We start from the raw sequence: 23015 nt of genomic DNA, 5'->3' as shown, positions 1-23015 counted from the left end.
ATTTACTTTTCGATTAGTGAGTTTAAATACTATCAATTTTCAAACTGTACTAAGAATATCACGACGGAAAATTGGGATTTAAAATCAGTATTAGTAGCATTGAAAGCTAGCCACGACACAACGAGGCATTAGTTCTTAACAGGAGAAACTTTTGCCCAGCTGTGGCTATGCACTGTCGGAGAGTTGTATGTAAAATTATTATTGATATGGGGTGGGTTAACATTACCATTTTTTAATATTAAATATGACATGAGAGTAATAAAGATATAACATACAAAAAAATACATAATACATAAATTTTCTTTATAAGAAACGTATAACGATAAACATTATCAAACAATTGCGTTTATCGTATTTTATTTTTTATACAGATAATATTTTTTTAACTTTATATGTATTTATACCAGTTAAAGATATAAAAACCTTTTTGGTTTGATATATAAATGCGTAGGGCGGGTATGTTTTCCCGCTGAGTGATAGATGGCGGGATAAGGGTGGAATAGTATTGTGATTACATGAATTAAATACTTGCGTAGATCTTATATTTCTGAATATCTGAAAGAACTTTCAAACTATAATACAATCCATATACGATAACCGCGATTATTTTACCAATATAACTAGTAATGTAATAAGTTAAATATAAGCAAATAAATTAATAGTATATTTCCATTTATAAAAGAGCACCTTATAAAGAATCCTTTTTGAATATACTTATAGAGAAAAATAGCTGATTAATTAATTTTGTTTCATAAATAAATTGTGTGCGCGGTTGTCTACTGCCACACTGTATTCAGTCGCTTGCTTTCAGAGGGCGAAGGAGGTCGTATTCCGCCCTCCGCAGTTCTAAACTGGTTCGACGAACAGCAAACTTATTACAAGTGATATTGTAAAACAAAAAAAAAAAAACCCGCGTTGTGAAATGTCAAAAGTTTGTGACGAATTTAAATTATAATCTGTGCATTGTGGTGATTATTTGTGTTTCATTTTTTTTAATTGTTAATGTGTGTTGTGTGGAGATAGCATTTATCTATGTAGAGGTGAGTAGATATTTTTTTAAGCAACGTTAGAAAGTGTACTTTTATAATTTACTCTAAGTTATTTCATGGTCAAGAAATCTCGATGCGTGTACATGAACAACGTAAGCGGACATAAATTATTACAGTATATACTATAAAATTAAAGCAATAAGTATAAGTATGTGCACAAAAAAATAAAATATAAGCTATTTTAAAATAAACGCAATATTAGTATTTATAATTACAATGATATTTTATTATTAATTGCTATATTAAGTTTATTAAAAATCGAAACAAAACTAGAAAAATATTAAGAAGTTTATTATTTTTTAATATTACTAAGTATACATTTTTAATGTGAAATTATATCCATAAATTATAGTCATAGTATTCAGTATTTTTTAAGTTGATTTTTTTATGACACTGTCAGATGTAAAATTAAAATTGTTGTTAACTTTTCCGGGTAAAGTTAACAACACTAAGAAAAGAGATAATGAAACAGTACAGTTTGAAAAACATTTATTAACTTAAATTACACTTACAAACATTGTCTGATTTAATTATAGTATATTATTTTGCTTAGAATATCTAAGTTAATTATTAAAAATAAAAGCAAGGGGTAAAAATATAAATGGTAATGTTTTGTACTCTAATGTGGAAAAAAAACATCGAGTTTGTTTATAAATGCTTAACTTGACCACACCAGTCTTGTCTTAAGCGTCCTACACTTTAAGTAAATTTTCTTTATTACATTTTCACTTGAAATGTATTCGTAGTATATAGTGACGAGATTATCCTTTTTTTGCGTGTAATATAAAACCTTTAGGAGACCCTTTTCTTTTAAAATGTATTGTGTTACTACGTTGAATAAAAATAAAACAAGTATAATAATAACCAAAAAAAGTATTTAGGCCAATAATTGTGTATATTGTAAACGGGCGAAAAAATGTGAACGGGGCATTTAATTTACGTAAAAAATATATTATATTGTTAGTGTATATAATTCAAATTAAATTAATCCTTTTTATGAAAACAAGATATATATGTACTTACTAGATTTATTATTAATAAAGGGTAATTACAATTATTCGGTAACATATTATTTCATTTATTTCAAACAATTTTGCCTATATCAATGTTAGAGTCAATAAAAATGAGTAGAATGCCAAATACAGCGCAATCTTTATAATTTAGTATTTTATTGGCAGTAAGTTTAGTGCTTTCGTTGATTAAATCCTATCAAAATATTTTTTCTTAAAGTAGACTCAAGTAAACAATTTTCATCAGTGTCACTGGATTAAATAAGCCGTGAGCCTTTAGGTATGTAGATTATTTTAATAAGGGCTGACAAATGAAATATATAGTTAAATATCCTACTAATAGCGTAAGACGATTATTGACTCAGTCATTATTATTTATATGATTGACTAGATTATGGTCTCATTTTGAAGAGCTCCAGCCGTAGATGTGCAGAAAAATAGAGAGATTTCTTGATTGCAATTCAATAAATTGTTATGATTAAACTAAGAATTAATTTAAGATAGCGGAAAAAAGTTACAGGGTAGAAAGCCGTTCGATGGCTGTATAAAAAAACAAATGTAAAACGTGCAAGCAGACGTCGTTATTTACGAATCATAGGTATCGAAATTCCTAACAATCTATTGAATAAACGTGAAATTTCGCGGGACCCAATAATACGTTGTAATTGACGATTTTATTATTACAATAACAAAAAACAATGTTCAAAAAGCGTCTTTGACGTGAGGTGACGTGTTGTCAGTATAAATGTACATATATATATATATATATATATATATATATGTGTGTGTCAAACGAATGTTAGCGTGTGTAATATTTTTGGAATGAATTTCTTTTAAGCGGCATACAGTAGAGTTAACTGGAAGGAATCGTCACGTAAAGAAAAATGTGTTGTGCCCCGCTGGGCGACGTCTTCCTGTTTTTATTTTTTTAAATAGTTTTAATGCGCACAGGATTTTAACAGCAATAATTCTTGAATTTAATTATCCTCAAACGTTAATACTTATTTTCATAGTATCTGTTATTAAATATATATGGATATATAGCCAAAGGAACTTTATTCTAACCGCTTATCTCAAGACGCCTTACTTTTTACTAACTTATTCTTTTGTATTTCTAATGCGTATTATACAGTTACATTAACTTTGGACATTCTCTCTTCGTATAAATTTTAACCATGCTAAATAACACACTCCTCCGTCCGCGTAATTTTCGTAAAATGTTGTACGAAGTTTTTGTTCCACGTTTTAATATATAGACATTATGTATCATTAAATTAATTTTCCCGTATGGAAATTAACTAATATGAACTTAACGTTTTCGCTTTTTCATTATTTACTTATATATTCTTATATTTTATTGTAACCAAATGATAAAAATGTAATATTATAATTATTTTATATTTCGAACCAATAATTTCTGGAATGGTATTTATTGGAATCGAACGTTAATTTTTTTACTGGCCTCATGACCCAGCTTGATTTTATTATCTGTGGAAAGTGGAAAGGCAAAATAAAAAATCATTATATAGACAGAAATATAACATTGTAGTTCTTTGATGTTTGAATAAGTTTAGATATATGGTACCCAGATGGTTTCTAGTAGGACACTTACTGCCCAACTTGGTGCAGATAACAAACGAACTTTTCTTATAAAATGTTAATAGTTATTTGTAAACTTCAAAATATTGTAGGATAGGATAGGAGTGAATTAGATAATATAATTTACCTTGGAAATGAAACGATCGCCTCCTAGCTATTTCTTTGTTGAGTAGAAAATTTTAGAATTTGCCAATAAAAATATTGTATGTAACCCCTGCTTGCATACGTATAGAGAAGTATAGAGTACGGTATAGAGAACGCTTACGTTAGCGTATTTATTTATAAAATATAAGCTATATATGCATATATGATCGAGTAAGCAATTAATAACTTAAGAAATGTTAGTCATATTGGTTTTATTATGATATTATTTAACAAAAAAATCTTCATAGAATTTTAATTGTATATTGTATTAGGTAAGCAAAGTACGTATTTTATCGACTGCTGGTTGTCGGTTTAGTTATAGATCGTAAGGATTATTACGTTAACCCAGCGGGTTGTATGCTTATCTCTTCATCACGGGATGAATTATAAACTTAAATATAATGTGATTTTAATATACAGATACAAAATTAGCATTTTATTTATACGATTATTAATGGCTCGCTGAACAAGCTCAACGAAGCAACATTAAACCTTTGATATTAACGAAGTAATTTGTTACAAGTTTCATGATCATATTAATTAAATTACAACTTTAAAGATCAGAGGATTTGATATTTTATTTAATTAAAAGAAAGTTTTTAGATAATTACGGGAAGTTAGTACGTCTCGGTACTTGTTGATGGACTTCAAATATTGTACCTTTATCGCTACGTATACACATAGGCAAAGCTTTTTGGCCGTTAGACTTTGGGCAACCCGGTAGGGTAGGTGCTATCAACTTATTATATATTATACCGCTAAACAGCAATTATAAGTATTGTTATGTTTCAGTTTGAAGGATGTGTGAGCTAGTGTAACTACTGGCACAAGAGACATTATATCTATCTCAGTTGCTTAAGTTAGGGGCACATTGGCGATCTAAGGAATGGTTAAGACTTTGTTACGGTACCAATGTCTATGAACAGTGTTGACCAATTACCATCAGCTCATTTGCGATTCCCCCTGCCGGTGCTATAAAAAAATACCACTAGTATCAGTATACCACTAGTACCAATAGTCTACCATTAAAAACTCATTTTAAAATGAAAACCGATTAATGGTGAAACGCTATTTTGATTCGTGTATCAATTTATATCACACTAGCTGAACCTACGGCTTTACTTGTGCGAAATTTATAAAACTGTACCTAAAGCACACATAACCGTCGACTCCCATTTTACGGCCTCAAACTATATCTATACAAAATTGAATCTAAAACGGTTTTGTGGTTTTAGCGTGAAGAGGTAACAGACAGAGATACTTTCACAATTATAATACTAGTCTAGATATCAATATTAATAGGTCTCATATGGTATACGAGACTCACTTTGTGTCATTTCACGGTCGTTCTTTGTGGTGTTTCGAGTTAGTTTTACAAAAGCTGTATTATACGAAAATGACCTTAACATAAATGCCTTTTACAGGCAAATTGAAATGATTGAATCCATTGAAGTTCAATTTTGTTTTAAAGAAAATATCATGTCGTTGTGTATCTTGAAATACGAAATGTGATTGTAGTTTTGTATTCCAAAGTTCTCTTTGAAGAAATTTGAATATGAATGAGTACCATATGTTTTGGTCAGACAGAATGCTCTTACGATTGGGAATATTGCCAAAAATGTATATGTCTGTGGTCGCGTTTGTTTTTAAGGAATAATCTTTAGGCTATTTTTCTTTATCGAATAGTTTTATGAACGAAGTCTGACAAAAGGCTTTAATTTTGATTATGTTCAGTGTTACATTAAGTTGAAAATCTGAAAATGTAAGTACATGTCTTATATATTTATGAAATGCAGATATCGTTTCTATAGTAACGTAACCCGTATATATACCAAAGCTTGGCTAAGGCTTAAGTGGAAGATCCTTTTATGTTTTGTAGGTTATTTCACCACGCCGCTACAATACGGATACGCATGAATAGATCACTTACGAAGGCTCCACCTTAAATTATCGGTGAACAGATCCATAGCACATTTTGATACGTCACATACGTTTCTTTACGATGTTTTCCTTGCCCTCCGAACACACTAATTAAGCGAATGATTAATTCACTAGTTCTTTAGGTTGGATAAGATACAAATTTTTAGTTCTACATATATTACTCATAAATGATTACCAAGCACTGTCTACAAATATAAAGTAGGTCAGCCTGCAACGGCGCGAGCTATGCTCGGAGTGCTGTCGAAGGACAAAATCAGAAATAAAATATTCGGGGAAGAGCTGTAGTTACTGATATAGCTCGGGAATTAGCACGCTGGTCACGTTTATTGAAGAAGAGATTGCCGTTGGAGTAGACGAGCCCTTGATTACGGATCGACCACCGTAGTGAACAGCACTCTCCAGCCAGGTGAACCAATGATTTAAAAACGGTGGTAGCAAACGACTCAAGGCTGAAACTTTGGTGTATTCTAGAAGAAACCTCTATCAAGCTATTATATATATTTGGGTCCAAAGTTTATAGTCCATGATAGAAGCAGAGTGGAAATGGGGTTTTGATTGTACTTTTAAGAAGGTTTTAGTTGATTTACAAGGATTACTAAAATTAAATCATACACCAACCACCACAATCTAAATACACGTCTTACCATCCGGAAATAAATAAACCAAGCAATTTCCCTTCTTAATACGTAATCGACGCAATTAAAAACACTTAACGTCTTAGTAAGACTGAAGTTAACAATATGCAAGAGTGCAACGGAAACTATACGTAGTAAGGTCAAAGTTCAAGTCAAAATCTTTATTCAATAAAGAAGTGTTAAGCTGGCTTATTGATAATAAATAATCTACCAAGACTTCGAAAATAAACACCTCGGACCTGATAATAACCGATGAAATAAATTACACACACAATTACAATTAAATACATTACAATAACTTTTATTTTTAATTTAAAATAGATTTTGCAAGTGTGCAACAGTGTGCAACAGTGTGCAACAGTGATTCAAAAATGCTGTATTTGAGACTGTCGGTAATATAAATATGTAATCAAGTTAAAAAGATCCTATGAACGATAGAAACGATATATGCCTTAGAGGTTTTTTTCTGGTATATAATCGGTTAACATATTTCGTGATTAATTAGTGAGTGGTATTTCGCATATATGAGCCGAGATGGCCCAGTGGTTAGAACGCGTGCATCTTAACCGATGATTTCGGGTTCAATCCCAGGCAGGCACCACTGAAATTTCTTGTGCTTAATTTGTGTTTATAATTCATCTCGTGCTCGGCGGTGAAGGAAAACATCGTGGGGAAACCTGCATGTGTCTAATTTCAACGAAATTCTGCCACATGTGTATTCCGCCAACCCGCATTGGAGCAGCGTGGTGGAATATGCTCCAAACCTTCTCCTCAAAGGGAGAGGAGGCCTTTATCCCAGGAGTGGGACATTTACGGGCTGCTAATGCTAAAAAAAAAAAAATAGATTAGATAAATAAATATATTTATAAGAGGAAGCCTGAAAGTAGCACCAATAACAGAGAAAACGATAGGGAGTTTTGTAGTTTGAGCTAGTAAGGTCATGAGAAGCGCAGAGAGGAGAAACACATTACTAAAAGAGTGAAAGAATAGGGAAAGAAAGAAGATATATCTTTCTGTCACTCTACGACAGTCACGTTAAAAAAGAGGAATCATCCGTAGGTGATATTATGCTATTATTTATTAGTACTTTTAATATTAATTCCATCGATCTTTCTCCCTGTATCTTAGTTACGGTCCAGATGGATGAAATCTATCTATCTATATTTGCGCTTCTAAATGGTTAACATTTACCAAGAATTGTGCCAAATTTTATCATTTAAAAAAGTAAAATCATCATTTTTGGTGCCGGAAGCACAGACAGTACATCCATAGAGATTAGTTAAATGAAAGAAAAGTATCAATAGCCAGTAATGCAAGAACATTAAATGAAAATAGAACAACATTGAATCGGTAAATGAAACAAAAAATATTACCATCAGCTTCGTGATACTCAATACTTTTTGTCGTGAAAACTTATTTCGGTGATTTCGTTGGTTCGCGTGACGACATGAATCTAAAAAAAATGGTGATTAGCGTGCAGGCTTCGTATGCAGTTATAATTATTGATAAAACTTTGTGATTAAAAGTTTTAAATTACGGGGTTTGGTGACATTATCAAGAGTCAAGTAATGCGAAAATAATCCTTCGGTGAGCCGAGCTGACCCAGTGGTTAGAACGTGTGCATCTTAACCGATGATTGCGGGTTGAAACCCGGGTGTTTAATTTCAAATTCTGCCACATGTGTATCCACTAACGCGCACATAATATCTTAGTTCCCAAGGTTGGTGGCGCATTGTTGAAGGCAATATCAACTATTCCTTATGAATAGTTGATATTTCTTTCAGTTCATTTGTCTATGGGCGGTGGTGACCATTTATCATCAAGTGGCCCATTTGCTTGTCCGCCAACCTATATCATAAAAATACATAATGTATGTATGTTTCAACTGTCCTTTGAACAAAAGTTAGCACATCTAAAACGGACATTTTTACCCTTAACTTTGAAAGCGCGAGTCTCCTTTAACTGTTTGGCCGTGGGCGGTGGCCAATCTCGCCCAAGTCCTTTGCGACGAAATAAAAAATAACCACGTCCGTGCGAACTATATCGGTTACCGGGAACTGGGCTTTCAAGGTTCACGCTTAATTAGTGTTTATAATTCATCTCATGGTCACCAGTGAAGAAACACACAGCGAGGAAACCTGCATGTGTCTGATTTCAATGGTTGGTTTGTAAATAAGTTACAAACCCGTTCAAAGATATATTTGAGGCCCGAGCCCAGCAGTGGGATATTTTATAATATTTTTTTCTTCTTTTAAACCTTAACAATTTTTATTGGTGCTCCTGTGGGCTGGTACGTTTCTGCCCAACATGTTCCAATTATAAGAATGTTGTTTTTATTAGCTCTCTCTAAATTTCCAAGTAAGTGGCTTTTGTCTTGTTGAAAATAAATTTATATTAACAAAAGTATTTCTTTGATAAACTTATAATTACATCGACCTTATAAAAGTACCCAAAAGACCAACATCGGGATTGTAGTTTTCTAAAATAAACGATAATATATTTTTGATACTACTCAGAGTGCCAGTATATACGTATATGTATATAATATCAGTGATAGAATAATACGTTACCAGCATAGATATATATGTACTTTAAATAATAACTTTACAACGTCCAACCGATGTAACGTATGTACGTACCGATGAAACGAAAATGAGTGAGCTATACTTATTTCAGAAGTCAGCTCAGCTAATTCTTACTCCTACACATAATTATATTGAAACTAATATAGTGAGAACTTTCATTTTTTTTAAATTAAAATGTATAATTTATTGCCTATTATGTATACAAATATCTATATTTATTAATAGTGTTTTTAATAAGCACAAAGTACGGGAAAATGCTTGGAACTAATAATTGTGTAGTATAAGCGGCGGTCGTAAAAAGACGGTCCGTTTCTTCCAGAAATTTTATAATACCGTGTGTAGATTTTAAATAAAAACTATGCTTTTATCCTCGTTTTATGATGTAAAAGATTTTTTCATTCAAAAAGCTTTACTAGGCTTTTTATATTTATTTTTACTATAAAAGGTTTTTGCGGATGAGTAAATAGACCACCTAACGGTAAGTGAAGTGACCACTCCAAATATAAATTAACGTGTAAAGAAATTTTAAGCATTCCTTACATCACCAATTCGCCACTAAACTTGGAAACTAAAACTTTATATCTCAGTCTGATGTTACACTGGCTTACTCATAATTTAAACCAGAATACCAAATACATAGTTCTTTTTTTTTTTTTTTAATATTGGACAACATCACATACATTACTCTGATCCCAATGTAAGTAGCTAAAGCACTTGTGTTATGGAAATCGGAAGTAACGACGGTACCACAAACAGCCAGACCCAAGACAACGTAGAAAACTAATGAACTTTTTCTACATCGACTCGGCCGGGAATCGAGCCCGGGACCTCGGAGTGGCGTACCCATGAAAACCGGTGTACACACTACTCGACCACGGAGGTCGTCAAAACTATACCTGGTACTATACTAGAACCATTGAATATCGGATTAGCGGGTGGTACCACAAGCCCTAACACCGATTTAAGATCTCGCTGTTAACTTTTATTTTAACAACAAATACAATTACTTTGCTTTTATATACACTAGCTACTCGTCCCAATCTCGCATGGCAGAATAAGGATTTCATGCGGCGGTATTTTTTAATCAATGTGATATATATATATTCGCCATCTGATAAACTCGTCCGTTCCGTGCTAATGCGTCGTAAAACACGCCCTGCGTATTTTTTACGCGTGTATACTGGTTTGAATTGTGAAGTTTAGGCGGCGATATTCTTGGTATCAGAAATATCTGACAATTTCATTTATAATAGAATAGTATGTAAAATTATTATATATGTGTGTGTATTTTTATATATCGCCAATCGTTTCTATTAAAAATTGTTATTCTTTTTGTATAGAACCACGCTGTATGAAATATAAACAACTTGTTGTCGCCCGCTGCTTCGCTCGCGTTTTAGGCGGTTGGTTGTCACGTGTTAGGCAAAAAAGTAGCCTTTGTCCTTCCTTGGAGTTAAAGTTTGCTTCATACCTAATTTCGTCAAATTCGATTCATTGGTTTGGCAGTGAAATAGTCACGGACAGACAGAGTTACTTTCACATTTATAATATTAGTATTGAAGTATAGATTAATTACATCATTAATGAGACGCTAACCTCGGAAACTAAGATATTATATACACATGTAAAAAAGGCTCTCTTTAGCTTTAGAATATGATATAAATGGGTGGTACCTACCCAGGTGGGCTTGCACAAAGCCCAACCACCAATTGACAAAAAAACGACCTGTTTATAATAAAATTATGATATACATCTATGACCGCTTTAGGATACATTTAGCACGATTGAAAAACATTGATCGTTAACAGATAATATCAAAGAGTGTGCGTATATCACCACAGCACTACTGGGGCGAGTAAAAACAACATTGAAAGATAAAACGACCCATTTGCAATAATAACTCAATCTTACAACCCGCGAGGCGTTAAATTCTTGTAATTACGGTTTAGATATAGTGCGATCTGAACCTTCTGAAACCAATAATAACTTATAATGGACGGATCGCGTGATACATTGAACTTCATACGTTTATATCCATTAGAATATAATAATATGTAATCCTTATATATGAACATATGGGGATAATCGAAATGAACTAAATTTTATATGTGATTTTATTGTTTTTGTTTTAATAATTTATGGTGTAAAGTGTAGTTTTAGGGGTAATATTTATGCCTTGGGGGTAACAGTGAGGCGTGAGCCGTGACAGTAGACGGTATGAAGCTCTTTTACGCCGTCATGCCTCCTTTCCATCCCCATCCAGTGACTCACTTACATCCTTGGAGTAGGCGGCGTCTATATATTTCATTGCTATTGTTATATGTATTGAATTGTTATAATAATTATTATGCATGACAAATTATTTTTCGTAAGCTCTGTTTTTATTAAAATATATTTTATTATTATAATGCTGCAGAGTTCGTTTGGTTGTACGCGCTAATCTCAGATACTAGTGGTCCGATTTGAAAAAGCCTATAGGCTTGAAACCATCACACTAAAACCAATAGCAGCGAATTATTAATGAAAAATGTTGCAAAAACCAGGGAATTATATAGGAGCTTTCGTTGCGTGTGCTGTATAGTCTAGTTTCACATTATAACGTTTCTGATACATTACAAAACCAAAAGTGAATAAAAATTGCCCCTAGTGGGAAACGACGCGTCAAAAGTGCTGCCACTTTAAGTATTCATTTGTATTCGCTTTTATTGCTTTACTCTAATATAACGCGTGCTCCATCTTTTATGATATCGACTCACTTAACAATGTTTCGGAAGTAACTATATCACAAACTAATTCTATTCGTTTTGTACAAAGTTGTGTTTAACTTGAACTAAGAGGGATAACCTCTTCAATCTGACGAGGGTTCACGAAGATCTGGCGGACACCCAATACATTAGGCACATTGTATTAAATAAGATAGAACATTAGATACACTAAAAGATGACATTGTATTTACACAGACAAATACAGATAAATCTGTTCTAATATTATACTTGCGAAAGTAACTCTGCCTATCTATCTTTTGGACCGAATTTGCTGAAATTCTGTTTAAAAAAGCAAGTATGAATCTCAAGAAAGCGATCCCTAAAATGCGAGCAAAACTATTTGAGGTATATGTATCATGCTTATTTTTTTTTGTAGAGGTTTTATTGTATTTTTTGTATTTAGTAATGACTATCTACTGCATGCGTCTGAATCCAGTGTTAAGTAGTCTACGTATGTCCGGTATAAACAGTCTCTTAATCAAACATCCAAATGCCTGCAGCACTTTATCGTGATTGAGTATTTTTATATCCTTTTATATCTTAATATGATTGTATTACAGTGATTAAAATATACTTCATTAATTGGTCCCGTGCAAGGCCATCTTGGTAAATCACACACTCATCAAATATTCTGTCGACAGCTGTACCCAGTATTGTTGTCATGCAGTTTGAAGGGTGAGTGAGCCAATGAACACAAGGCACGTGGGACATAACATCTTAATTCCCAAAGATGGTGACACATTGGACGTATGTCTTATAGCGCCATTGTCTATGGGTTGTGGTGACCACTTACCCTTAGGCAGCCGATGTGTTCGTCTGCATATCTATATCATAAAAAAGCAGCTACTTTTAATACGTTATTTTAAAAGAATAAATTAAATTCAAAGTTACCATCGTAATCGAACATACATCGTTTCTAGCGAAAAGAACCGCCGATAAAATGAGTAGTCAATCTTTAATCAAATAAATTACGATCAGTAGGTCTTCAAATCTGTTGCTAAAGAACAGTAGCAGCCATAAAATATAAATACACATTTGTAGTCTAACTTTTACAACCAACTAAACAGAAAGTGTTATTAAATTTTAAATCAGTTCTCATGAGGTTAAATTCCTAACATAAATGAAATAGATTTTTATAATATAATTAACATATATGAAAGTAATAAAATGAAACACGTAAAATCATTAAAACAATTCCACAATGAAACGACAATATAAAATAGAGAAAAACACGAAGAAACGACTTGGAAAACGTACACGCCAATAGAGGACAAACGTGCAAAAAAAAATCATGATAAAAACCGGTGTATTGCATGCGAGTTCTACCGGTTTTTCTGCAGATTCAGCGTTTTTTTAGATCTTTTCTGTATCTAGCGCCCGAGGCACTAAGAGCGCAATCACACGGAGACCTTGACATATAAAGAACAATTGGAATTTATCTGGGTCTGGGTAAATGCGAAAGAAATATTGGGAACGAAGTAAAGGTGGTAATTACTGGACGTTAATCTCAAACGGGGATTTTAAAGAAAGTAGACTAACAGCCTGCCAATGTCCCGATGTCGTATTAACGCCTTCGTTCCTCTCGAGGCGGAAATGTCTCAGTGAACCACGAGTATTTTGACTGAAGATCACAAATAGCTTTATCATGGCAAGAACACTTGGGTTTTATAAAATTGATCTCGTAATTAGCAACGAAGAGAAACATTCAACGTCCAGATAGGATGTATTATATACCTATGTCATTTTATTTAAATAACGTGACTTTGTATTTTTAAATGTTGAAAAAGAGTTACTACTGAGTTTCTTGCCGGTTCTTCTCGGTAGAATCTGCATTCCGAACCGGTGGTAGCTTCAATTAATTTAGCTTGTTAAATGACGATTCAAAAGTGCTTGTAAAAGCCTACTTGAATAAAGTATATCTTGATATGGATTTGTAAGAAGAGAGACATTTGTACTTCTTCAGAAACAGCCGTTGCAGCAAAGTTAGATGTCTTATTAACAAGGGCTGACCTGATTACGACCGATGGGAAATAAAAAGAAAAAGATAACGAACATAGACAGACGACCACAACAAGAACACTTTCAGCCGAGCGAAATCAAAACATACTCAAATCAAGCAGCCACTTACGGACACTTTTGGATTGGCATATACAAGTTATCACCAGTTCAAACTAGTTCCTCTTTTATATTATGTAAACCTATTTTACAAATTAACTTATCTATTTTATTTTTTCACAAATATGAAAAGAAAAAGCATCTTATAATGCTTGTGTTTTTATTAATGCTTCATGACATCCGTCAGATCTGAAATATTGTAATTGATGTTTATCGAAAGAATTTATGATAAACGAAAACGAATAAATGATTATGTAGTAAAGTAAATAATAACATAGAGTTTCCTTAGTAAAATAAATGTATTTTTCTTATTATTATTATGTTACTTGGTCGGGTTCTGTGTAAGCCCGTCTGGGTAGATACGACCCACTCATCAGATATTTTTTAGTTCCTAAGGTTGGTGAGGCATTGGCGATGTAGGAAATAGTTAATATTTCCCACAGCGATATTGTCGGTGGTGACCACTTAATATCACGTGGCCCATTTGCTCGTCTAGCATCAAAGTAGGTTGCATATGCGCCACGCACACCAGAGAGAGAGGCGACGGCGAGTGGGGCACATCGACAAAAAAGCGTCATGCCATTTGAGATTACAGCATACGAGTCGGTTTTCAGTCCCCTATGTTCGCCAATACTAACATTAAAAAGTAGATCACGATCAACACTAAGTATTGTACTTTTTAAATCAAATTACAGATTAAAAATAGTATAAAACAAAGGCGCTTGCCACCGTCTGTAGCTTAAAATTTAAATGCGATTATCTTCAAAAAATAAAGTGATTCTAGAGAAAGGTCTGTATGTATAAAACATTCATATTATAGTAGAGATAAGCTGAGAATTACAACTTTCCTAGCCGGAAGTAAAACAGGAAATACAATGTAAAAATTGTATATAGATCAGTATGAAGCTAGTATTATATGTATGTAGCTGAAATGCTGTTGGCAAAAGTAATGTCTGAATTAACCATTGTTATTTTCAAAGCTAATAAGTTGGGCCTGGTAGCATTATTTTTAATCGGTTTTTTAATTGTTATTTTAATATAAGTACGATTGAATGAATTTTGTCGTACACAAATCTGACTGTTTTATTTTTTGGTAAAAAATTGAAGTTTTATGTTTCAAATCTGTTCCCAACCATTTTGATATAACAAGCTACATAAAAGAAATACTTTTAGATACCCAATTAACTTTTCCAATTAAAATATTATACCGAAACTTTTTCGGTAACAAAGTATTCATTATGAAAAAATATTAATTGTTTTATGTCTAGTTCATGTTAAATCTAATTACGTGAAATCTTAAACTTTATATTGACATAATTTCACTGTTATTTATTTAAAATGGGCGGTGAGGTCACTCCAGCCCTTAGACATTGGCGTCGTAAAAAATATTAATCATTCCTTACAATATTAACCAACCTTTCAAACTAAGATGTTATGTATTTATGGATGTAACTTAAAGTAATATTGTATATCATAGATGAGTAGAAAGTATAGATAAGATTCATATATATTTGCATTATATATATTATGTTTAAATTTAAAAGTATGTCATAAATTATTATTCGATTTGAATTCGTGAATGGCTGGATTTCGTTCATTGCGGTTAACGCGGCTTCGTACATAAATACATTAGCAAAGATTAGTACTCTATTCTCTTAATTTTATAAAACAGATTTCAACTGACTCGTTGGTAGTAGTTTAACAGCGTAGACCTCAAGGTCCAAAGTTGAATTCCAGCCGGCAACAAAATAATGTTTTTTTTCCCCGACTTAAAGACATGACCCCGGGTGCAAGCAGTGTTCTGGCGATCCTCAACTTATAATTTTTTTTTTTAAAGACCTCTTAGACCTGTCGTTGAAAATTTGAACCAACGGCGTTGGTTTTTTGCACCCCTTGCGATCTGGGCGAAGACGAGCCGGGGTTTTCATAATGTTCCTATAATATTTTAAAAAAGTACTCGAATATTTAAAAGTCCTTATAGGAGTTACTTGAATAAAGTATAATTAGTCTGTTATATATTTTCAAAACTTTGTAAAAGTTAATAAACGAACAGTTTATCTCAGTTTTATTACCAATTTAAGTTCAAAGGTTTCTTATCAGACTCATCAGGTTTGAATAGCGGATGGCGGAGTGTAGGCAGCTGAGTTTTATGTAAATGCGTCCATAAACCAAATTTCGCCAGTAATCAGTCTATACTGACTCTTATCAACGCAACCATTCTTCCCATTCAATTAGCGATGCCTTTAAAATACGCTTAGGAGTACTATACACGGAGTCATTTTATTAAATAGCTTCGTAGAGTCTCTGGAAATCCCAATCCTGGGCTTCTCCTCCTTCAAGTTGCTTCAATGTGGGTTAATTAAACACGTGGTAGATTTTCAACCAATACATGTGGATGTATTTCTATATGACCGAACGCTCGATTTATACTATTAATTATATACACAAATTAAGTTCATGAAAATTCCCCGATTGTGGGTCAACGACCGAAATTCAAATTCTATTGTTCTGTGACCATATTGAAGGTATTCAACAAACAATGATATGTAAATATAATATGTAATACTAGTTGTCAACCGCGGCTTTGCTGGCGTGTTGGGCGTCAGATGTGAGGCATAACCGTGAACGAGTAACAGACAGACAAAGTTGATTTCTCATACACGTTAGTAAAGATAATCTATAGTAATAAATGAATGGTGCAACGCGTTTCGGAAAAGGTTTTAGTATATATATACTACATACTATTAAAAAAGTACTCGCTTTATATTTCGACTTTTGAAATGACAAGCAACACTAATAAGTAATTCGTATAATTGCTATAAATGCGAAAATAATTGTAATGTTTCCATTACGTTTGTATTATTACCTTAACAATTGTTTATTTGAGGACTTAAATTCATTTATATTTAATTACATTCGTGAAATGGCTCGTAATGAAAATCTATTATATATTTTGACGAGGAATGAAATTTTATCGGCGGTGAAATCGGTTTTTTGTCTGTTGATTATAGTTAGATGGTAACACGTATTTTGTTTCCATGCTTCACCATACATTGATTGTGTAAAAAGCCCTGATAGACCATTTGTTCGCCTTAAAGATTATTTACATATTTTTTTACATTAACAGCCTGTAAATTTGCCACTGCAGGGCTAAGGCCTCCTCTCCCTTTGAGGAGAAAGCTTGGAACGTGGTGGAATAGAGCTCAAGATGAATTATAAACACAAATTAAGCACATGAAGATTTAGTGGTAATTACCTGGGTTTGAACCCGAAATCATCGGTTAAGATACACGTGTTCTAACCACTGTGCCATTTCGGCTCAATAAGGATTATTAATATTATTAATTAATGTTGCCGTCGGTATAAGTACCACCACTGGACATATATATTCTACCGCCAAACAGTAATACTTAGTATTACTGTGTTCGGGTTTATAGGGTGATTGAAACAGTAGGCAAGTAAACCAGGGTCATTATATATCAATTTTCGAGATCATTGGTTATGTAAGAAATAATTAAAATTACATACGACGAATGTATATGAGCAGTATTGACCACATACTATTAGGTGACCCATTCGCGTGCCATGGCCCATAATAGATGCAATTAGAAAAAAAAAAATGTCCGTCCCTGGACGCCTAATAAAAGTGATAATTTAAACTAACCTAAGTTGAACTATTTAATATTGAATTTGTTTAACTTGATTAAAGCTTAGATTATAACTTAAATTTTATGTATTTTAATATGATAATGCAAGGAAAAGTTATTTATTATTAAAAAAAATAATAAAATCTTTTATTGATTATAAAATATATTTTTTTTGGTAGTTACAATATTTGAATATGTTTAAGAATTGTAACCAAGAATGTACAAGAGAAAGGGAAGCTAGAAAGGTGCCGTAACGCGTTACGTAACGAAGCGTTTTACCCTCCCATAAGAAGTTATCACTTCAAACTTGACCCTTACGCTTACACTGGCTCACTTACCCTTCCAACCGAAACACAATAATACAAAATATATTTTTTTTACGGAATATGAATGGTGAAAGGGTGATACCTACCTAGACGGGAAAAAACTCCAACAAGTAGGTACATATGGTGCTTATGTAAATGAAACATAAACTCTTAAGCACTCATACTATTATTACAAACGACGTGCATTTAAATTACCATAAATATGTCTGAAGTATATGGGGTCATTAGAAGACTAAAACAGCGGACGATTAAGGCTCGTTGCTTATAGTTCTACAAAATCTATATATTAATACGTGGAGGAACAGCTTTGTACGTGTTTTTAAGAAAATTACGCCGACGGAGGAGTTTCAAAGCTTATTCGGAAAAGGAGTACCGTACTAATAACGTATATTTAATATTTGACATCCATACAGTTTACGTTCATATTACCAATTACGTTATGTCAAAGTAAAAATGAATGACGTTTTTTGACATTTGCGTTTTTTATTGTAATAAGGACAAGGTATCGTCCAGTTTAGCCTAATTTTTCTTATCTATGTTTTGCTTGCAATGCCTGATTGTCGAATTTTGACCAAGGAGCGAACACAACTGTTAAATAACATTTATCGTTTTATTTCATTTTATCCGACTACTATTATTATTTACTACCAAGGTTTTGAATTGGATCAAGACTCCGACATCCTTAGTTTATGTTTTCAATTATTTTCTATCTATTCCATTATATTATATTCTGATATACTCAGTATAGCAAAAATATATCATTATTTGTGACGGTTAAACGCGCCGTATGACGCCGGTTAACCGAGCGAATCAATCTTCGTTTAATTAACCACTTCGGCGAAGGCTCGCAAATCGATTCCTTAAGGAAATGTCCTTAATTTAGCGCAGAGTTGTGTTCGAGGGTAAAGATAAATGTTTTTTTGTGTTAAATATATTTTATACTATCTCTTATATATTTTATTTTGTAAGTGAAAACAATTGACGACTAATTCCACTTTTTTAATGGATTAAAATCACATGCTATATTGTCTTGGAATAAAAATAGATTTATATCTAGAAGCAGAGTATTTTTAATTATCTGTATTTACACCAACGTTCTTGGTTGATTATCGTAAAAAACGAAGCGTGCAGAGTATTATGCGGCGTATATAGTATTAGCTAAAACTACCGCGGGTTATTAAAAAAGTTACACAGAACGTAGTCGTGTATTGTAAACTTTCGACAGTGTAGCTACATCCTATGTAATCTCTAATAATAATACGCTTTTTAGTTTTAGGTATTAAAAATATGTTACGGAACCACTAATATCAATGAATACTATTTTCATTTCAGACGGGATATATTTTATAAGTTTATGTGTATTTAATTGACGTAACTTTGTATTTAAAATGTTGGATAACTGCTGAGTTTCTTGCCGTTTCTTAGTAGAATCTAGATTGCAAACCTTTTTACTCAATCTTTACGTTTGTTACAGATCTGTGAAATTACTTAATAAAGTATATTTTGATTAAAAGTGAAAAATGTGGATCGATCACCACAAGCCGAAAAACAAAAATAAACGTTTAAGAGGAAATCAAAAGTCATGAATGTGAAGTACTGGGTACAAACAAATAATACGCACTACTATGCATGCTACGTACTGTTCTTTTTTTTTTTTAAAGAAATGTATCAATTTTCCTTAGTACCTAAGGAATTATTATTTACCCCTACCTTACCCTTTTAAGCTTATAACTTGTGTTAGGAGTGGGGACGACTAAAGTCCAAGGGGTCAGAATCGATCTTGCGACTTTATACATCGCTATGTGGTCCATAAACTATTGCGCTGTTGACGCTACAAAACGGGTTTAGCCAAGAAGTTTTTCTTCAACTTTAGAATTACAAGTACTAATTAGGAAAATTCTGTGTCTTGTAACTATTGTACCATTACGGCTTAGAATAATTTATTGATGTAAATAATCAAATTGTTTATTATAAAAGTCTTGGAATTAGTATTTCGTACAAGATGTATTAAGGACTTGAGAGTTCCGCTGGAGAAATAACAGTTTAACAGTTTACGAATCGTTCTTAACCCCTCGGCGCGTCAATAGTTAATATTAAGTATTTAACCAAAATAAGCACAATTTACTTGGTGGTAGGGCTTTGTGCAAGTCCGTCTGGAAAGGTACCATCCACTCATCAGATATTCTACCGCCGAAAAGTAGTACTCATTATTATTGTGTTCCGGTTTGCAGCGTGAGTGAGCCAGTGTATTACAGGCACAAAGAATATAACACCTTACTTCCTAAAGTTGGTGTCGCATTGGCAATGTAAGGAGAGGTTAATATTTCTTGGCCGGTGGCGACCACTTATCAGGTTGCCCATTTGCTAGTCCGTCAACCAAAACCATAATTTTTTTTTCAGATTTTGAGATAAATATAAATCCATTAAAAATATACAATTCTTATCGTTGTAGTGTGTTATAATATACATCTATATTTGACCCACCAACCACCAACATTATTTCTTTATGAAAAAATTCTTAGTTTATGTCCAGCCAGTGATGTTATTTTTCATAAATGTTCGACTGTAATAAATGTATTTGGGGTTATCGTAAACGCTGGATACCTTAGATGTTTGTTTAATATCGTACGATCGACCCGCCCTCGCTCGGGTTGTATTAATGTAGCCTCATTTTGGTTTAATAAGTGAATTGTGATATTAAGTTATTTTAATAAATAACTTGTTAATAACACTAAGCACACATTTAATAGCACTGCTCATATTTTATATTACAGCTTACTGCGGATTTTTGTTCTGTTTTGTTATCATATTGTGTTTAGACCTGATGTTTTAGAGTAAGCTATATTTATATTCTACGCTAAGTTTGTCTATTAGTCGGATATGCAATTTAAAAATTTGTACTCGTATGTATTGAAACGACAAAATCTTTATTTAATATAGGAATTATTAAACTAGCTTATCAAATTGTCATCGGTTCGGAAAGAAACACCTGAGAAAATCCAGAGAACAGTTATATATATTTTTTTAATTAATATATTATTATTTTTTAATATTTAGAAAAGACGGGATGCGATCGTTACATATCTACATATACTTTCAAAGGAATCACTAATTTAATAATATCCTTTAGTACGTATTAATATTTATGTACGATCTCTGGGGTTTAATTGTAAAAGCGTATACATTGTTCCTTAAAAGAATGATTAATCCCGTGTAGTCAGGTAACGGAAGCAGCTAGATTAAGACTATTTAAAGGCGCAGCGAATGAAAGCCAAGTGTTTTTGACTGTATTTCGCGGGTTTTAATCCGGGTGAGCACTATTTCCAATGTCGTTAATTGGTAGAAAACATCGTACGGAATCTTGTATATGAAGGATTAAATATATATATATACTCAGAGCCAATATGGCCCAGTGGTTAGAACGCGTGCATCTTAACCGATGATTTCGGGTTCAAATTCAGGCAAACACCACTGAAATTCATGTGCTTAATTTGTGTTTATAATTTATCTCGTGCTCGGCGGTGAAGGAAAACATCGTGAGGAAATCTGCATGTGTCTAATTTCAACGAAATTCTGCCACATGTGTCCACCAAACCGCATTGGAGCAGCGTGGTGGAATATGCTCCAAACCTACTCCTCAAAGGGAGAGGAGGCCTTAGCCCAGCAGTGGTAAATTTACAGGCTGCTAATGTATGTAATGTAAATTCATCAAAACGTAATTGAGCAGATACTTTAATAGGCTTAATAACACAATATTCGGCTACAAAGATGATAAAAAAAAGCATTCTTTGGTTTCCATTCAGGATATATAAATTTAATCCTATAAAGTTGACTATAATTTTATTTGACAGAAAGATTAACTACTGAGTTTTTCGCTGATCTCTCTCGTGGAATGTACGTTCCGAAATGGTAGCTTAATATTTAATTATATCATGTTATATATCTCATAAGCTATGAGGACCGACTTTAATGAATACTTTATTTTATTAGATGATTTTTAATTCCTCTATTTTAATATACAATAGGAAGGCAGTTTAGCAAATGGTGAAGTTTGGCAACTATTTTCTTTGTCGCATCGCTAATGGGGCCAGCATGGCGAAGCCAGCTAGTGCAGTTCATTCTTCTTGACTTTATTGACCGTATTCAAAGCCGTCTTAAGCTATTCTGGGGCCCTTGGGCATCCATGAATTTGGGGCCCTTATGGTAGATATTTACTACCATGTGCAAATAATTATGCTTATTTGCCAGACCTTGAGTATAAACGGTGCGGTAATTCTCGTAAATTCGTAGAAATCTGATTGGTTGTACAATTTTATGGCTATAGTACATATATATGTATATTTCTATCATGAAGAGCACGTCTAAAGCTTTCTACTTTTAATATCGACTATCGTCACTAGCCTTTTGATAAATATTTTAGTAGTTTTTAAATTAACATGGTTATTTTTATTACTAACAGTATTTAAAACGGGATATTTACCATGTTTTTTATTATTATTTGGTGGAGCTCGATATTTTGACATTATCTACCAATGTCTTGTTCACGACCAGTCTCGTGGACAAATATGGCAATTTCGAAAATATACATAGCAGTCAACGTCAGCTCAAACATGTGAAAGAAATTGTTGGTTCTTCAGGGCTCTCTCAGGATATCTCAGGCACATGAGGCAGGTGCCCTGGGCCCTTGCCTCATGTGCCCTATGGTAAAAACGGTTATGACCGTATTCGTATTTGCACTCCTCTACCATTTACCAACAGGTAAAGTGGAATTATATGCCTACCCGGAAAATATAAAAAAGGCCCAAGTGATGGTTAGTGGTCACCACTTTCTATTGTTGATTGGCAGTAGAATTTGGTAACTACCTAGATGGGCTTGTTTTTTTTTTATTAAAAAAACCTAATTCTAATAGTTCTTGTGTCATGTTGAATAGTTTGGCGAACACTGTTTGAACAGTCATCTGATCAGTGAAAACTATTTGTCCATCTGTCCAGATGTGACGAGGGAACGGAAGGGAATGTTACTCTGACGTTTATGGGACAAAGAACAACGTAATGGAAATGGTGTCAACCAATTGCACTATTATTTTACCGTTGTACATAAACTGGATATTTATAAGCTCATTAAATAAATATACACACATACATTTATGATATATACATATGTATACATTCACGTCTCAAAACTGCGTGTAATGAATG

At 33.0% G+C, this 23015-nt stretch overlaps 1 long non-coding RNA gene across 1 annotated transcript in view; it reads left to right on the top strand.

The window, feature by feature from the left end:
* Positions 1-829: 829 nt before the first annotated feature.
* LOC125072363 overlaps positions 830-23015 on the top strand; it is a 172255-nt gene continuing 150069 nt past the window's right edge. Inside the window, exon 1 of the long non-coding RNA XR_007119955.1 lies at positions 830-1040. This is a non-coding gene — a long non-coding RNA (uncharacterized LOC125072363). The remainder of the gene's footprint in view (positions 1041-23015) is intronic.

The sequence above is a fragment of the Vanessa atalanta genome, chromosome 21 (assembly GCF_905147765.1).
Source record: "Vanessa atalanta chromosome 21, ilVanAtal1.2, whole genome shotgun sequence".
In the NCBI taxonomy this organism is placed as follows: domain Eukaryota; kingdom Metazoa; phylum Arthropoda; class Insecta; order Lepidoptera; family Nymphalidae; genus Vanessa; species Vanessa atalanta.
This window is presented reverse-complemented; position numbering and strand designations above follow the sequence as displayed.